The sequence below is a fragment of the Tachypleus tridentatus genome, chromosome 7 (assembly GCF_004210375.1).
Source record: "Tachypleus tridentatus isolate NWPU-2018 chromosome 7, ASM421037v1, whole genome shotgun sequence".
Lineage (NCBI taxonomy): Eukaryota > Metazoa > Arthropoda > Merostomata > Xiphosura > Limulidae > Tachypleus > Tachypleus tridentatus.
The window spans coordinates 104,763,100-104,783,480 of NC_134831.1; positions in this window are offsets into that span (position 1 = coordinate 104,763,100).

The window sequence follows — 20,381 nt, forward strand, 5'->3', positions numbered from 1 at the left end:
TTAACTACAACCTCAGTAAATACATAGTGTGGACATTTTCTAAATATGTAACATCAGCTGTCTCCTTTTTCAAAGACTATTTTAACTTTAAATATATTCTTAATCAATTAAATCATAAAGCTTTAATGGCCAGCTTGATGTAATCTTCCTCTTCACAGAAGTCCCAACAACTAAAACCCACAAGACAGCTTTAGAACTTTACATCCAAGACCCCAACCCATCGATACACATTCCCAGCAACCAATCTGACACCCTCATAGAATTCACTACTTCATAAACTACAAACAAATAAATCACTTAAGTGTGAGCAATCCCATGTCATCAGTTCTAGCCAACATTTTTATACACCCACCACTATACTAGTACAGGTATGTTGATGACACAGTTTCTGGATTCACGTCTACAGAACACACACTTAGGTTTTTCAATCACGTTAACTCTATACATCCCAACATTAAGTTCACCTGTAAACAGGAAAATGTAACTAAACAGTATTTCTCAACCTCAAGATCACTAGAACTGATACACAATTCAAAACAGGAATCTATAGAAAAATCACCCATACTGGACTATACATTCCCTGGGACTCAGCACATGAAACAAAACAAAGACTCAACATATTAAAAAACAAACACAGTCACAAAACTATGTTCACCAGATAAAATAAACATAAAATGAATGATGAAATAAACAAAATAAAACAACACTTCATCAACATAAACAGATTTCCCCAAAAAACGGTGGAAAAAATTATATACACATCTAGATCAACAACAAACAAAATCCCAAGATACAACAAACTACAAAACCTAACACTGCTGCATACCATATGTTCCTGATATCAGCAAATAAATAACCAACATTTGGAAAAAAAAAACTTAACAAAACACAACATTCCAGCAAACACCAAATTTATTCAAAAACCAGGTACAAAACTAAAGTCCATACTATGTAAAAACTACACTGACAAACACAACACCAACATTATTTATAAAATACAATACAACAACAGCCATGACTTTTGTATTGGAGAAATAAGCAGAAAAACGGAAATCAGATTCAAAGAACACAATAAACACTTTCACACGTTTCTAAACACTGCAAATCAAATAAAAACAACATAACCATAGAAAACACCCAGATATTAAGTAGGGAAATATAAACAAACGCAAAATCAAAGAAGCCCAACTTATACAGCAACTAAAACCAAAATTAAACTAATACAAAGGAACATCTTTATACCTATATTAATTAACAACCTAACATCCACCTGCAATGCCCCCTACAATCCCGTAACCGTTTATACTCTCGTCCCTAAGACGTATCCGTCAACGGTCACATTCAAACTCTCTTTCTTAACCAGAAGATGACATAGGAAGGTCGAAATGTTGTTCTCTCCTTATCAATAAAAGTGTTAATACCCATACCAGCCGTTCTAAGATATAGTATATCATTGTTTAAACAATACTTATCTTTCCCTGTGTTTATTCTTTACCTTGGTCAATACTGTACGGTGTTAAGTGTGGGTTATCTGTGTATATCTTTTACTTTGGTCAGTTATATATGTTGTTGTCTGGATTATCTGTGTTTATCTTTTACTTCTGGCCACTACTATATGGTGTTGATTGTAGATTATCTGTGTTTATCTTTTACTTTGGTCAGTACTGTATGGTGTTGTCTAGATTATCTGTGTTTATCTTTTACTAATAGCCACTACTGTATGGTGTTGACTGTAGATTATCTATGTTTATCTTTTATTTCTGGCTACTACTGTATGGTGTTGAGTGTAAATTATCTATGTTTATCTTTTACATTGGTCAGTACTGTATGATCTAGATTATCTATGTTTATCTTTTATCACTATGTTGTCTAGATTTTCTGTGTTTATCTTTGCTCACTACAGTATGGTGTTGACTGTAGATTATCTGTGTTTATCTTTTACTTTGGTCAGTACTGTATGGTGTTGACTGTAGATTATCTATGTTTATCTTTTACAATGGTCAGTACTGTATGGTGTTATCTAGATTATCTATGTTTATCTTTTACTTTGCTCAGTACAGTATGGTGTTGTCTAGATTATCTGTGTTTACCTTTTACTAATAGCCACTACTGTATGGTGTTGACTGTAGATTATCTGTGTTTATCTTTTACTTTGGTCAGTACTGTATAGTGTTGACTGTAGATTATCTGTGTTTATCTTTTACTTTGGTCAGTACTGTATGGTGTTGACTGTAGATTATCTATGTTTATCTTTTACTTTGGTCAGTATTGTATGGTGTTGACTGTAGATTATCTGTGTTTATCTTTTACTTTGGTCAGTACTGTATGGTGTTGACTGTAGATTATCTGTGTTTATCTTTTACTTTGGTCAGTATTGTATGGTGTTGACTGTAGATTATCTGTGTTTATCTTTTACTTTGGTCAGTACTGTATGGTGTTGTCTAGATTTTCTGTGTTTATCTTTTACTAATAGCCACTACTGTGTGATGGTGAGGTTATCTCATGTGACCTACTCGTCTATCCATATAAGTTTGAAATGCTTTGGAAGTTTATACTTTTATACATGGTCAATATTCACGTGAACCTTTTTAACCAGCTGGTTACAATAAACCATGTTTTCTGCTCCAACATGTCGTACTTCTACAAACCTAAATATTACCATAAACTTCACTGGATCTGAAAGATATAAATATCAACATATTGTTTTAATAATCGGGAGTAACCGTATGACGTAGTAAAGGTGTTTTAAGTGTGTTATTTTTTTTTTGTATTTGACAGATACAGGGACTTGTCCATATATCAGATAATTCAATTTGTAGGATGAGTTCTTTCGTCTTCGATCTGTTCTAACAAATAAAAAGACTATATTCTGATGTTTATAATCTCCGTCGGGAAGCTGCAGCCGTGACACATACCTGATCAATAATATAGTTCACACTTCATTCACTTCTCTTTCAAACTGGACACGTGCTTGTCATAAGTTTGGAAGTTCGGACGGCTGACAGAACTTGTCTAAGACCAGGTGTTTTATTCTGCCAAGCGTAGAACTAAAATTACACAATACACGAACTTATCAGTTCAGTTAATCTCTGAGAAGACTTCGTATGCAGACAGTTAAGCCTTCTCTCGAAACTTTACATTGATCTCAATGACTCCTGCTTGTGAAGTAAATATTGATCGTCAGACTGCGGGTAATGCACGCGCAAAGGTTGGAACGTAGGACTAACAACCGACTCTCGACAGGCACAGCCTGTGTGGCAGAAACCCGAGAGGAAATATCCTTTCGCTTCATGCAACCGTTGATCAACCCTTCCTCATGTTTTTTGTAAGCCTAACAAAATGGAGACGATTTTCTGTAACTCTTGTTGTGTCAACTTTCCCTACGTTCGAGTCTTGGTTTTTCTGTTCTGGTTTAACGATATTTTAATATTACTGATAGGTTTCGCCTTTTGCCTTCTAGTAAAGGGTCGTTTCTGGTCGTAACGACGAGTTGTAATTACAAGGCGCATGCTCAGCTGGTTTCTTTTAGTCTCGGCAGCCATAGGGTTCTTTACTTTTTAGAATGACGTCTGTCAGCTAAGTTTAAGTAACTTCAAACTGATACCGCTTTGACCTGCAAAATAAGTAGTTACTTTATTTGACGCTATGTTCACAATTTTCTCTCAAAGCTTCGACTTTGTTTATTTCATACTAAAATAAAGATTGTGTGACGAACTTTCCAGAATAAGCTCTGAATAACCAATATGCATTTCACCTTACTCAGAAGTGTAAATAAAACAGTACTGTTGTTGGTCCTAAGTGTTCCACTCATTTGGTGTTGTTATAAATTTCCTAAAGATATGAAGGACCCTTGCGAAGATAAAGAATGCAAGTTCGGGGCCGAATGCCGTCCATCCATGGACGGTCGGACAGCCGAATGTATCTGTCCAACAAAATGTGCTACGTACGGCGATAGCCGAGGTTCCAGACCCGTTTGTGGTAGCGACGGCAAAGATTACCCGACAGTTTGTGAGCTCAGACGAACTGCCTGTCAAGAAAAGAAAAATATTAAAGTCAAATTCCAAGGTCGATGTGGTGAGTAGCGTTAAAGTGTTATGTTGTAACACAAGAATATATACTTAGATCTTAGGGTAATAGTTGTGGTAAAGTGTCATGTTGTAACACAAGAATATATACTTAGATCTTAGGGTAATAGTTGTGGTAAAGTGTCATGTTGTAACACAAGAATATATACTTAGATCTTAGGGTAATAGTTGTGGTAAAGTGCCATCTTGTAACACAAGAATATATACTTAGATCTCAGGATAATAGTTGTGGTAAAGTGTCATGTTGTAACACAAGAATATATACTTAGATCTCAGGATAATAGTTATGGTAAAACCATCTTGTAACACAAGAATATATACTTAGATCTCAGGATAATAGTTATGGTAAAGTGTCATGTTGTAACACAAGAATATATACTTAGATCTCAGGATAATAGTTATGGTAAAGTGTCATGTTGTAACACAAGAATATATACTTAGATCTCAGGATAATAGTTGTGGTAAAGTGTCATGTTGTAACACAAGAATATATACTTAGATCTCAGGATAATAGTTGTGGTAAAGTGTCATGTTGTAACACAAGAATATATACTTAGATCTCTGGATAATAGTTGTGGTAAAGTGTCATGTTGTAACACAAGAATATTACTTAGATCTCAGTAATAGTTACTTAAAGTGTCATCTGTAACACAAGATTATATACTGTAGATATCTCAGGTAATAGTTGTGGTTACTGTGTTTATCTCTAGTAATATATACTTAGATGTCAGGATCTATAGTGGTATTCATGTTTACTGTACTTATCTCAGGTATAGTTGTGGTAAACTGTCATGTTATCTCTAGTAACTCAGGATTACTTGTCATGTTGTAACACAAGAATATCTCTAGTAACATTACTTACTGTATTATCTCTGGTATTATTTCTCTTACTGTGTTATCTCTAGTAATATATATTACTTGATAATAGTGTGGTAAGTGTCATCTCTGATATATTATTATCTACTTACTTGTGTATATCTCTAGTAATATTACTTACTGTTTTATCTCTAGTATATACTTACTGTGTTATCTCTAGTAATATTGCTTACTGTGTTATCTCTAGTAATATTACTTACTGTGTTATCTCTAGTAATATTACTTACTGTATTATCTCTAGTATTATTACTTACTGTGTTATCTCTAGTAATATTACTTACTGTATTATCTCTAGTAATATTATTTACTGTATTATCTCTAGTATTATTATTTACTGTGTTATCTCTAGTTATATTACTTAATGTATTATCTCTAGTAATATTACTTACTGTGTTATCTCTAGTAATATTACTTATTGTTTTATCTCTAGTAATATTGCTTACTGTGTTATCTCTAGTAATATTACTTACTGTATTATCTCTAGTAATATTACTTATTGTTTTATCTCTAGTAATATTACTTACTGTGTTATCTCTAGTAATATTACTTATTGTTTTATCTCTAGTAATATTGCTTACTGTGTTATCTCTAGTATTATTACTTACTGTGTTATCTCTAGTTATATTATTTACTGTGTTATCTCTAGTAATATTACTTATTGTATTATCTCTAGTAATATTGCTTACTGTATTATCTCTAGTAATATTACTTACTGTGTTATCTCTAGTAATATTATTTACTGTGTTATCTCTAGTAATATTACTTACTGTTTTATCTCTAGTAATATTACTTACTGTGTTATCTTGTAGTAATATTACTTACTGTTTTATCTCTGTAGTAATATTGCTTACTGTGTTATCTCTAGTAATAATACTTATTGTTTTATCTCTAGTTATATTGCTTACTGTGTTATCTCTAGTAATATTGCTTACTGTGTTATCTCTAGTAATATTGCTTACTGTGTTATCTCTAGTAATATTATTTACTGTATTATCTCTAGTAATATTACTTATTGTTTTATCTCTAGTAATATTACTTACTGTGTTATCTTTAGTAATATTGCTTACTGTGTTATCTCTAGTAATATTACTTACTGTGTCATCTATAGTAATATTACTTACTGTATTATCTCTAGTATTATTACTTACTGTGTTATCTCTAGTACTATTACTTACTGTGTGTTATCTCTAGTAATATTACTTACTGTGTTATCTCTAGTATTATTACTTACTGTGTTATCTCTAGTAACATTACTTACTGTATTATCTCTAGTATTATTACTTACTGTGTTATCTCTAGTAATATTACTTATTATTTTATCTCTAGTAATATTGCTTACTGTGTTATCTGTAGTAATATTACTTACTGTATTATCTTCTAGTATTATTGCTTACTGTGTTATCTCTAGTAATATTACTTGCTGTATCTCTAGTAATATTACTTTATCTCTAGTAATATTACTTACTGTATTATCTCTAGTAATATTACTTACTGTATTATCTCTAGTATTATTACTTACTGTGTTATCTCTAGTAATATTACTTACTGTGTTATTTCTAGTAATATTACTTACTGTGTTATTTCTAGTAATATTACTTGTATTACTGTGTTATCTCTGGTTATATTATTTACTGTGTTTTATCCCTAGTTATATTACTCACTGTATTATCTCTAGTAATATTACTTACTGTATTATCTCTAGTAATATTACTTATTGTTTTATCTCTAGTAATATTGCTTACTGTGTTATCTTTAGTAATATTGCTTACTGTGTTATCTCTAGTATTATTACTTACTGTGTTATCTATAGTAATATTACTTACAGTATTATCTCTAGTAATATTACTTACTGTATTATCTCTAGTAATATTACATACTGTATTATCTTTAGTAATATTACTATTACTAATACTGTGTTATCTCTAGTAATATTACTTACTGTGTTACCTCTAGTAATATTACTTACTGTGTTATCTCTAGTATTATTACTTGCTGTGTTATCTCTAGTAACATTACTTACTGTATTATCTCTAGTATTATTACTTGCTGTGTTATCTCTAGTAATATTGCTTGCTTACTGTGTTATCTCTAGTATTATTACTTGCTGTGTTATCTCTAGTAATATTACTTATTATTTTATCTCTAGTAATATTGCTTACTGTGTTATCTCTGGTGTTATCTCTAGTAATATTACTTACTGTATTATCTCTAGTAATATTACTTAGCTGTGTTATCTTTTAGTAATATTACTATTACTAATACTGTTTTATCAGTAATATTACTTGCTGTGTTATCTCTAGTAATATTACTTAGCTGTGTTATCTCTAGTAATACTTACTTACTTTTGTTATCTCTAGTTATCTCTAGTAATATTGCTTACTGTGTTATCTCTAGTATTATTACTTACTGTGTTATCTCTAGTAAATACTTATTGCTTGCTTACTGTGTTATCTCTAGTCTATCTATAGTAATATTGCTTACTGTGTTATCTCTAGTAATATTACTTGCTGTGTTATCTCTAGTATTATTACTTACTTGTGATTTATCTCTGGTAATATTGCTTATGCTGTTTTATCTCTAGTAATATTGCTTGCTGTGTTATCTCTAGTAATATTACTTGCTGTGTTATCTCTAGTAAATTACTTACTTGCTGTACTGTGTTATCTCTAGTATTATTACTTACTGTGTTATCTCTAGTAATATTACTTGCTGTGTTATCTCTGGTATTATTACTTACTGTAGTTATCTCTGGTAGTATTACTTGTTGTTTTATCTCTAGTAATATTGCTTGCTGTGTTATCTCTAGTAATATTACTTGCTGTATTATCTCTAGTAATATTACTTACTGTGTTATCTCTAGTAATATTACTTACTGTATTATCTCTAGTAATATTACTTACTGTGTTATCTCTAGTAATATTCCTTACTGTGTTATCTGTAGTAATATTACTTACTGTGTTATCTCTAGTAATATTACTTACAGTATTATCTCTAGTAATATTACTTACTGTATTATCTATAGTAATATTACATATTGTTTTATCTCTAGTAATATTACTTACTGTGTTATCTCTAGTAATATTACTTATTGTGTTAGCTGTAGTAATATTACTTACTGTATTATCTCTAGTAATATTACTTACTGTGTTTTCTCTAGTAATATTACTTACTGTGTTATCTCTAGTAATATTACTTATTGTGTTATCTGTAGTAATATTACTTACAGTATTATCTCTAGTAATATTACTTACTCTGTTTAGGAAAACAAGATGTATTTGACGTTGCATTTTAGTTTTATTATATTTATTCCTTATATGGGTATGGTTGTTTTGACGGGTAATTTATTTGTCTGAAGTTCTCTTTGTGTTGGAACAGTTTGTATATCCCTCATCTGAACCATGAATTCTCTTTCACCTGCACCAAAAATCGCCTTCAAAATAGCTTTTCTGCTGTACACGAACCAGAATATCCAAAGGTAGTCAGAGAACCTTATAAACCAGCGGTTTTTCAACCTTCCTGTGATATTGTAGACTATTTTAATAAAACTACTTTGAATCGATAGTTGATTCAGTGAGTTGTTACTCCACTAAAACATTAAATATTTAGTTGATTCAATGGGTTGTTACTCCATTAAAACGTTAAGTATTTAGTTGATTCAGTGAGTTGTTACTCCACTAAAACATTAAGTATTTAGTTGATTCAGTGAGTTGTTACTCCACTAAAACATTAAGTAGTTAGTTGATTCAGTGAGTTGTTACTCCACTAAAACATTAGGTATTTAGTTGATTCAGTGAGTTGTTACTCCATTAAAACATTAAGTATTTAGTTGATTCAGTGAGTTGTTACTCCACTAAAACATTAGGTATTTAGTTGATTCAGTGAGTTGTTACTTTACTAAAACATTAGGTATTTAGTTGATTCAGTGAGTTGTTACTCCACTAAAACATTAAATATTTAGTTGATTCAGTGAGTTGTTACTCCACTAAAACATTAGGTATTTAGTTGATTCAGTGAGTTGTTACTCCACTAAAACATTAAATATTTAGTTGATTCAGTGAGTTGTTACTCCACTAAAACATTAAGTATTTAGTTGATTCAGTGAGTTGTTACTCCACTAAAACATTAAATATTTAGTTGATTCAGAGAGTTGTTACTCCACTAAAACATTAGGTATTTAGTTGATTCAGTGAGTTGTTACTCCACTAAAACATTAAATATTTAGTTGATTCAGTGAGTTGTTACTCCACTAAAACATTAAATATTTAGTTGATTCAGTGAGTTGTTACTCCACTAAAACATTAAATATTTAGTTGATTCAGTGAGTTGTTACTCCACTAAAATATTAAGTATTTAGTTGATTCAGTGAGTTGTTACTCCACTAAAACATTAAGTATTTAGTTGATTGAGTGAGTTGTTAATCCACTAAAATATTAAGTATTTAGTTGATTGAGTGAGTTGTTACTCCACTAAAACATTAAGTATTTAGTTGATTCAGTGAGTTGTTACTCCACTAAAACATTAAGTATTTAGTTGATTCAGTGATTTGTTACTCCACTAAAACATTAAGTATTTAGTTGATTCAGTGAGTTGTTACTCCACTAAAACATTAGGTATTTAGTTGATTCAGTGAGTTGTTACTCCACTAAAACATTAAGTATGTAGTTGATTCAGTGAGTTGTTACTCCAATAAAACATTAGGTATTTAGTTGATTCAGTGAGTTGTTACTCCACTAAAACATTATATATTTAGTTGATTCAGTGAGTTGTTACTCCACTAAAACATTAGGTATTTAGTTGATTCAGTGAGTTGTTACTCCACTAAAACATTAAGTATTTAGTTGATTCAGTGAGTTGTTACTCCACTAAAACATTAAGTATTTAGTTGATTTAGTGAGTTGTTACTCCACTAAAACATTAAGTATTTAGTTGATTCAGTGAGTTGTTACTCCACTAAAATATTAAATCTGTAGTAGGTTCGGTATTATCCCACCAACACACAAAAGGAACGGTGAATTTATGGATGATTTTCAACAACAGAATGTGCACGTTATTCGTAACTGTACTCTGAAAACAATAACAAAAATATGATTGTCATTACTGTGTACTATATTTATGAACATTGAAACTTATTCAAATATGTAGTTTTTAAACTTTCGGACTGAAGCTACAGGCAACACGAGTCAGTTCAGTTAATAATCAGTGACGCCGAGAAAACCCACTTGTAGAAAAATATATATGTAGAAACGGCTCGTTTGGGATGAGAAAATATTTTACGTATAGAAGCGAACAAAGATTCCACCTTCTTCGGTCATCGTCAGGTTCACAAGGAAAGAAAGAGGTAACTGACCGGTAGCTGACCACATGTTTAAAGAGGGTTGTGTTACTGAGTGTCGGAATGTAGAGGGCGTGCTTATATATTTGAATGTATAATTTTATATTATTTAGAAAACATTTTACGCACACACCTAGACATAAAGCAAAATCAACCAACAAAATAAATATATCTCACGAATCAAAATCACGAAACCATATACTGCTGCATACCATATATTCCCGACATCAAAAGAAAAATAACCAACATTTGGCAAAAACTAGTAACAAAATATGACATTCCAGTTAATACCAAATTTATTCAAAAACAAGGCACAAAACTGAGGTCTATACTATGTAAAAACTACACTGACAAACACCACACCAACATTATTTATAAAATACAATGTGATAACTGTCACGACTTCTATATTGGAGAAATAAGTAGAAGAATGGAAACCAGATTTAAAGAACATAAAAAGTCACCTTCACACGTTTTCGAACACTGCAAGTCAAATAAACACAACACAACCATGGAAAACACTCAAATACCAAATAAAAAAACAAACATAAACAAACGCAAAATTAAAGAAGCCTTACTTATACAACAACAAACCCAAAATAAACCAATATAAAGGAACACCTTTATACCGATATTAAAAATAATATAATAATGCAATAAATAATATAAAATTATATATTCAAACATCTAAGCACGCCCTATACATTCCGACACTCATTACACAACCCCTTTCAAACATGTGGTCAGCCACCGGTCAGTTACCTTTTTCTTTATTTGTGAACCTGACGATGACCGAAGAAGGTCGAATCGATGTTCGCTCCTCTACGTAAAATATTTTTCAACCCAAACGAGCCGTTTCTACATATATAGTTCAGTTAACAATTCACCTTTTCTCAATAGTTTTATAAGACGACGGTGATAGAGTAGTTAGCATCTGTGCATGCTACGTGGTTGATCTGGGCTCGATTCCAGACGTGGCAAGTGTGAGGAAACGTTTAAAATGAATCAAGTTATGTCTACGGATTTACAACGCTAAAATCATAGTTCGATTTCTCGGGGGACTCATCAGATGTGGCTTTGTGATAAGAAAAGAGAGAGAGTCTGTTTATTGTATTAACAATTGACCATAAACAGAAAAACAGATACAACTGGTTTGAGTTTTTCAAAGTATTTGAAAAATTGGTTTCATATGACAACCACAAATCAAGCATTAAAAACATCCTCTATTGTTAATTGTTCGCAGTTCATTGTGTGTGGCACCTGTAATAATAAAATATTATTATTTTTACACGTGTAGCTTTAAGTAATGTATGCCGCCCTCTATCATGCAACATTTTTATCTCGCATGAACATGTCATTAGGTATGCTAATGCATGTAAATACTATTAATTATCTTAAACTCATTGGTAAAAAATGATAAAATTTTGTGAGAAACAGAATTGTATCTCTTGTAATGTTTAAAATTGCTACAGAGGCTTAATAAGGATATAACATACTGGAGAACGTGCTCAACTATTGAACAACAGCTAGTGACTGGAGTATGGTGTGGAAAATAGTCACTTACTGGAGTATGATGTGGAAAGTAATCACTTACTGGAGTATGATGTGGAAAGTAATCACTTACTGGAGTATGATGTGGAAAATAATCACTTACTGGAGTATGATGTGGAAAATAGTCACTTACTGGAGTATGATGTGGAAAATAATCACTTACTGAAGTATGATGCAGAAAGTAATCACTTACTGGAGTATGATGTGGAAAATAATCACTTACTGAAGTATGATGTGGAAAGTAATCAGTTACTGGAGTATGATGTAGAAAATAATCAATTACTGAAGTATGATGTGGAAAATAATCAATTACTGGAGTATGATGTGGAAAATAATCACTTACTGAAGTATGATGTGGAAAATAATCACTTACTGAAGAATGATGTGGAAAATAATCAGTTACTGGAGTATGATGTAGAAAATAATCAATTACTGAAGTATGATGTGGAAAATAATCAATTACTGGAGTATGATGTGGAAAATAATCACTTACTGAAGTATGATGTGGAAAATAATCACTTACTGAAGTATGATGTGGAAAATAATCAGTTACTGGAGTATGATGTAGAAAATAATCAGTTACTGGGTATGATGTGGAAAATAATCAGTTACTGGAGTATGATGTGGGAAATAATCAGTGACTGGAGTATGATGTGGAAAATAATCAATTACTGGAGTATGATGTGGAAAATAATCACTAACTGGAGTATGATGTGGAAAATAATCACTTACTGGAGTATGATGTGGAAAATAATCACTTACTGGAGTATGATGTGGAAAATAATCAGTTACTGGAGTATGATGTGGAAAATAATCAATTACTCAAGTATGATGTGGAAAATAATCAATTACTGGAGTATGATGTGGAAAATAATCAATTACTGGAGTATGATGTGGAAAATAATCACTTACTGGAGCATGATGTGGAAAATAATCACTTACTGGAGTATGATGTGGAAAATAATCAGTTACTGGAGTATGATGTGGAAAAAAATCAGTTACTGGAGTATGATGTGGAAAATAATCAATTACTGGAGTATGATGTGGAAAATAATCAATTACTGGAGTATGATGTGGAAAATAATCACTTACTGGAGTATGATGTGGAAAATAATCACTTACTGGAGTATGATGTGGAGAATAATCAGTTACTGGGTATGATGTGGAAAATAATCAGTTACTGGGTATGATGTGGAAAATAATCAATTACTGGGTATGATGTGGAAAATAATCAGTTACTGGGTATCATGTGGTAAGTAATCAGTTACTGGGTATCATGTGGAAAGTAATCAGTTACTGGAGTATCATGTGGAAAGTAATCACTTACTGGAGTATGATGTGGAAAATAATCAGTTACTGGAGTATGATGTGGAAAATAATCAATTACTGGAGTATGATGTGGAAAATAATCAGTTACTGGAGTATGATGTGGAAAATAATCAGTTACTGGAGTATGATGTGGAAAATAATCACTTACTGGAGTATGATGTAGAAAATAATCACTTACTGGAGTATGATGTGGAAAATAATCACTTACTGGGTATGATGTGGAAAATAATCACTTACTGGAGTATGATGTGGAAAATAATCACTTACTGCAGTATGATGTGGAAAATAATCACTTACTGGAGTATGATGTGGAAAATAATCACTTACTGGAGTATGATGTGGAAAATAATCAATTACTGGAGTATAATGTGGAAAATAATCAGTTACTGGAGTATGATGTGGAAAGTAATCACTTATTGGAGTATGATGTGGAAAATAATCAGGTACTGGAGTATGATGTGGAAAATAATCAGTTACTGGAGTATGATGTGGAAAATAATCACTTACTGGAGTATGATGTAGAAAATAATCACTTACTGAAGTATGATGTGGAAAATAATCACTTACTGGAGTATGATGTAGAAAATAATCACTTACTGGAGTATGATGTGGAAAGTAATCACTTACTGGAGTATGATGTGGAAAATAATCAATTACTGGAGTATGATGTAGAAAATAATCACTTACTGAAGTATGATGTGGAAAATAATCAGTTACTGGAGTATGATGTGGAAAATAATCAGTTACTGGAGTATGATGTGGAAAATAATCAGTTACTGGTGTATGATGTGGAAAATAATCAGTTACTGGAGTATGATGTGGAAAATAATCACTTACTGAAGTATGATGTGGAAAATAATCACTTACTGAAGTATGATGTGGAAAATAATCAGTTACTGGAGTATGATGTAGAAAATAATCAATTACTGAAGTATGATGTGGAAAATAATCAGTTACTGGAGTATGATGTGGAAAATAATCAGTTACTGGAGTATGATGTGGAAAGTAATCACTTACTGAAGTATGATGTGGAAAATAATCAGTTACTGGAGTATGATGTGGAAAATAATCACTTACTGGAGTATGATGTGGAAAATAATCACTTACTGGAGTATGATGTGGAAAATAATCAATTACTCGAGTATGATATGGAAAATAGTCAGTTACTGGGTATGATGTGGAAAATAGTCACTTACTGGAGTATGATGTGGAAAATAATCAGTTACTGGAGTATGATGTGGAAAATAATCAATTACTGGAGTATGATATGGAAAATAATCAGTTACTGGAGTATGATGTGGAAAATAATCAATTACTCGAGTATGATATGGAAAATAGTCAGTTATTGGAGTATGATGTGGAAAATAATCAGTCACTAGAGTATGACATGCAAAAGAATAAGTGACTGGAGTATAATGTGTGTAATAATCAAGGAATGGAAGATGATGTAGAAAGTAATCAGTGACTGGAGTATGACGTGGATATTATCAGTGACTGGAGTATAATGTGGAAAATAATCAGTGACTGGAGTATGATGTGGGAAATAATCAGTGACTGAGGTATGATGTGGGAAATGATCAGTGACTGGAGTATGATGTGGAAATAATCAGTCACTAGAGTATGACGTGGAAATAATCAATGATTGTATTATGACGTGGGAAATAATCAGTGACAGGAGTATAAAGTGGAAAATATTCAGTTACTGGAGTATGATGTGGAAAATAATCAATTACTGGAGTATGATGTGGAAAATAATCAGTTACTGGGTATGATGTGGAAAATAATCACTTACTGGAGTATGATGTGGAAAATAATCACTTACTGAAGTATGATGTGGAAAATATTCAGTTACTGGGTATGATGTGGAAAATAATCACTTACTGGAGTATGATGTGGAAAATAATCAGTTACTGGAGTATTATGTGGAAAATAATCAATTACTGGAGTATGATATGGAAAATAATCAGTTACTGGAGTATGATGTGGAAAATAATCACTTACTGGGTATGATGTGGAAAATAATCACTTACTGAAGTATGATGTGGAAAATATTCAGTTACTGGAGTATGATGTGGAAAATAATCACTTACTGGGTATGATGTGGAAAATAATCAGTTACTGGGTATGATGTGGAAAATAATCAATTACTGGAGTATGATATGGAAAATAGTCAGTTACTGGGTATGATGTGGAAAATAATCACTTACTGGAGTATGATGTGGAAAATAATCAGTTACTGGGTATGATGTGGAAAATAATCAGTTACTGGAGTATGATGTGGAAAATAATCACTTACTGGGTATGATGTGGAAAATAATCACTTACTGGGGTATGATGTGGAAAATAATCAATTACTGGAGTATGATGTGGAAAATAATCAGTTACTGGAGTATGATGTGGAAAATAATCAATTACTGAAGTATGATGTGGAAAATAATCAATTACTGGAGTATGATGTGGAAAATAATCAATTACTGGAGTATGATGTGGAAAATAATCACTTACTGGAGCATGATGTGGAAAATAATCACTTACTGGAGTATGATGTGGAAAATAATCAGTTACTGGGTATGATGTGGAAAAAAATCAGTTACTGGGTATGATGTGGAAAATAATCAATTACTGGGTATGATGTGGAAAATAATCAATTACTGGGTATGATGTGGAAAATAATCACTTACTGGAGTATGATGTGGAAAATAATCACTTACTGGAATATGATGTGTGAGATAATCAGTTACTGGAGTATGATGTGGAAAATAATCAGTTACTGGAGTATGATGTGGAAAATAATCAATTACTGGAGTATGATGTGGAAAATAATCAGTTACTGGAGTATGATGTGGAAAATAATCAGTTACTGGAGTATGATGTGGAAAATAATCAGTTACTGGAGTATCATGTGGAAAATAATCACTTACTGGAGTATGATGTGGAAAATAATCAGTTACTGGAGTATGATGTGGAAAATAATCAATTACTGGGTATGATGTGGAAAATAATCAGTTACTGGGTATGATGTGGAAAATAATCAGTTACTGGAGTATGATGTGGAAAATAATCACTTACAGGAGTATGATGTAGAAAATAATCACTTACTGGGTATGATGTGGAAAATAATCACTTACTGGAGTATGATGTGGAAAATAATCACTTACTGGAGTATGATGTGGAAAATAATCACTTACTGCAGTATGATGTGGAAAATAATCACTTACTGGGTATGATGTGGAAAATAATCACTTACTGGGTATGATGTGGAAAATAATCAATTACTGGAGTATAATGTGGAAAATAATCAGTTACTGGAGTATGATGTGGAAAGTAATCACTTATTGGAGTATGATGTGGAAAATAATCAGGTACTGGAGTATGATGTGGAAAATAATCAGTTACTGGAGTATGATGTGGAAAATAATCACTTACTGGAGTATGATGTAGAAAATAATCACTTACTGAAGTATGATGTGGAAAATAATCACTTACTGGAGTATGATGTAGAAAATAATCACTTACTGGAGTATGATGTGGAAAGTAATCACTTACTGGAGTATGATGTGGAAAATAATCAATTACTGGAGTATGATGTAGAAAATAATCACTTACTGAAGTATGATGTGGAAAATAATCAGTTACTGGAGTATGATGTGGAAAATAATCAGTTACTGGAGTATGATGTGGAAAATAATCAGTTACTGGTGTATGATGTGGAAAATAATCAGTTACTGGAGTATGATGTGGAAAATAATCACTTACTGAAGTATGATGTGGAAAATAATCACTTACTGAAGTATGATGTGGAAAATAATCAGTTACTGGAGTATGATGTAGAAAATAATCAATTACTGAAGTATGATGTGGAAAATAATCAATTACTGGAGTATGATGTGGAAAATAATCAATTACTGGAGTATGATGTGGAAAATAATCACTTACTGAAGTATGATGTGGAAAATATTCAGTTACTGGAGTATGATGTGGAAAATAATCAGTTACTGGGTATGATGTGGAAAATAATCACTTACTGAAGTATGATGTGGAAAATATTCAGTTACTGGAGTATGATGTGGAAAATAATCACTTACTGGAGTATGATGTGGAAAATAATCACTTACTGGAGTATGATGTGGAAAATAATCAGTTACTGGAGTATGATGTGGAAAATAATCAATTACTGAAGTATGATGTGGAAAATAATCAATTACTGGAGTATGATGTGGAAAATAATCAATTACTGGAGTATGATGTGGAAAATAATCACTTACTGGAGCATGATGTGGAAAATAATCACTTACTGGGTATGATGTGGAAAATAATCAGTTACTGGGTATGATGTGGAAAAAAATCAGTTACTGGGTATGATGTGGAAAATAATCAATTACTGGAGTATGATGTGGAAAATAATCAATTACTGGAGTATGATGTGGAAAATAATCACTTACTGGAGTATGATGTGGAAAATAATCACTTACTGGAGTATGATGTGTGAGATAATCAGTTACTGTAGTATGATGTGGAAAATAATCAGTTACTGGAGTATGATGTGGAAAATAATCAATTACTGGAGTATGATGTGGAAAATAATCAGTTACTGGAGTATCATGTGGAAAGTAATCAGTTACTGGAGTATCATGTGGAAAGTAATCAGTTACTGGAGTATCATGTGGAAAGTAATCACTTACTGGAGTATGATGTGGAAAATAATCAGTTACTGGAGTATGATGTGGAAAATAATCAATTACTGGAGTATGATGTGGAAAATAATCAGTTACTGGAGTATGATGTGGAAAATAATCAGTTACTGGAGTATGATGTGGAAAATAATCACTTACAGGAGTATGATGTAGAAAATAATCACTTACTGGAGTATGATGTGGAAAATAATCACTTACTGGAGTATGATGTGGAAAATAATCAATTACTGGGTATAATGTGGAAAATAATCAGTTACTGGGTATGATGTGGAAAGTAATCACTTACTGGAGTATGATGTGGAAAATAATCAGGTACTGGAGTATGATGTGGAAAATAATCAGTTACTGGAGTATGATGTGGAAAATAATCACTTACTGGAGTATGATGTAGAAAATAATCACTTACTGAAGTATGATGTGGAAAATAATCACTTACTGGAGTATGATGTAGAAAATAATCACTTACTGGAGTATGATGTGGAAAATAATCACTTACTGGAGTATGATGTGGAAAATAATCAATTACTGGAGTATGATGTAGAAAATAATCACTTACTGAAGTATGATGTGGAAAATAATCAGTTACTGGAGTATGATGTGGAAAATAATCAGTTACTGGAGTATGATGTGGAAAATAATCAGTTACTGGTGTATGATGTGGAAAATAATCAGTTACTGGAGTATGATGTGGAAAATAATCACTTACTGAAGTATGATGTGGAAAATAATCACTTACTGAAGTATGATGTGGAAAATAATCAGTTACTGGAGTATGATGTAGAAAATAATCAATTACTGAAGTATGATGTGGAAAATAATCAATTACTGGAGTATGATGTGGAAAATAATCAATTACTGGAGTATCATGTGGAAAATAATCACTTACTGAAGTATGATGTGGAAAATATTCAGTTACTGGAGTATGATGTGGAAAATAATCAGTTACTGGAGTATGATGTGGAAAGTAATCACTTACTGAAGTATGATGTGGAAAATATTCAGTTACTGGAGTATGATGTGGAAAATAATCACTTACTGGAGTATGATGTGGAAAATAATCACTTACTGGAGTATGATGTGGAAAATAATCAGTTACTGGAGTATGATGTGGAAAATAATCAATTACTGAAGTATGATGTGGAAAATAATCAATTACTGGAGTATGATGTGGAAAATAATCAATTACTGGAGTATGATGTGGAAAATAATCACTTACTGGAGCATGATGTGGAAAATAATCACTTACTGGAGTATGATGTGGAAAATAATCAGTTACTGGAGTATGATGTGGAAAAAAATCAGTTACTGGAGTATGATGTGGAAAATAATCAATTACTGGAGTATGATGTGGAAAATAATCAATTACTGGAGTATGATGTGGAAAATAATCACTTACTGGAGTATGATGTGGAAAATAATCACTTACTGGAGTATGATGTGTGAGATAATCAGTTACTGTAGTATGATGTGGAAAATAATCAGTTACTGGAGTATGATGTGGAAAATAATCAATTACTGGAGTATGATGTGGAAAATAATCAGTTACTGGAGTATCATGTGGAAAGTAATCAGTTACTGGAGTATCATGTGGAAAGTAATCAGTTACTGGAGTATCATGTGGAAAGTAATCACTTACTGGAGTATGATGTGGAAAATAATCAGTTACTGGAGTATGATGTGGAAAATAATCAATTACTGGAGTATGATGTGGAAAATAATCAGTTACTGGAGTATGATGTGGAAAATAATCAGTTACTGGAGTATGATGTGGAAAATAATCACTTACAGGAGTATGATGTAGAAAATAATCACTTACTGGAGTATGATGTGGAAAATAATCACTTACTGGAGTATGATGTGGAAAATAATCACTTACTGGAGTATGATGTGGAAAGTAATCACTTACTGCAGTATGATGTGGAAAATAATCACTTACTGGAGTATGATGTAGAAAATAATCACTTACTGGAGTATGATGTGGAAAATAATCAATTACTGGAGTATAATGTGGAAAATAATCAGTTACTGGAGTATGATGTGGAAAGTAATCACTTATTGGAGTATGATGTGGAAAATAATCAGGTACTGGAGTATGATGTGGAAAATAATCAGTTACTGGAGTATGATGTGGAAAATAATCACTTACTGGAGTATGATGTAGAAAATAATCACTTACTGAAGTATGATGTGGAAAATAATCACTTACTGGAGTATGATGTAGAAAATAATCACTTACTGGAGTATGATGTGGAAAGTAATCACTTACTGGAGTATGATGTGGAAAATAATCAATTACTGGAGTATGATGTAGAAAATAATCACTTACTGAAGTATGATGTGGAAAATAATCAGTTACTGGAGTATGATGTGGAAAATAATCAGTTACTGGAGTATGATGTGGAAAATAATCAGTTACTGGAGTATGATGTGGAAAATAATCACTTACTGAAGTATGATGTGGAAAATAATCAGTTACTGGTGTATGATGTGGAAAATAATCACTTACTGGAGTAT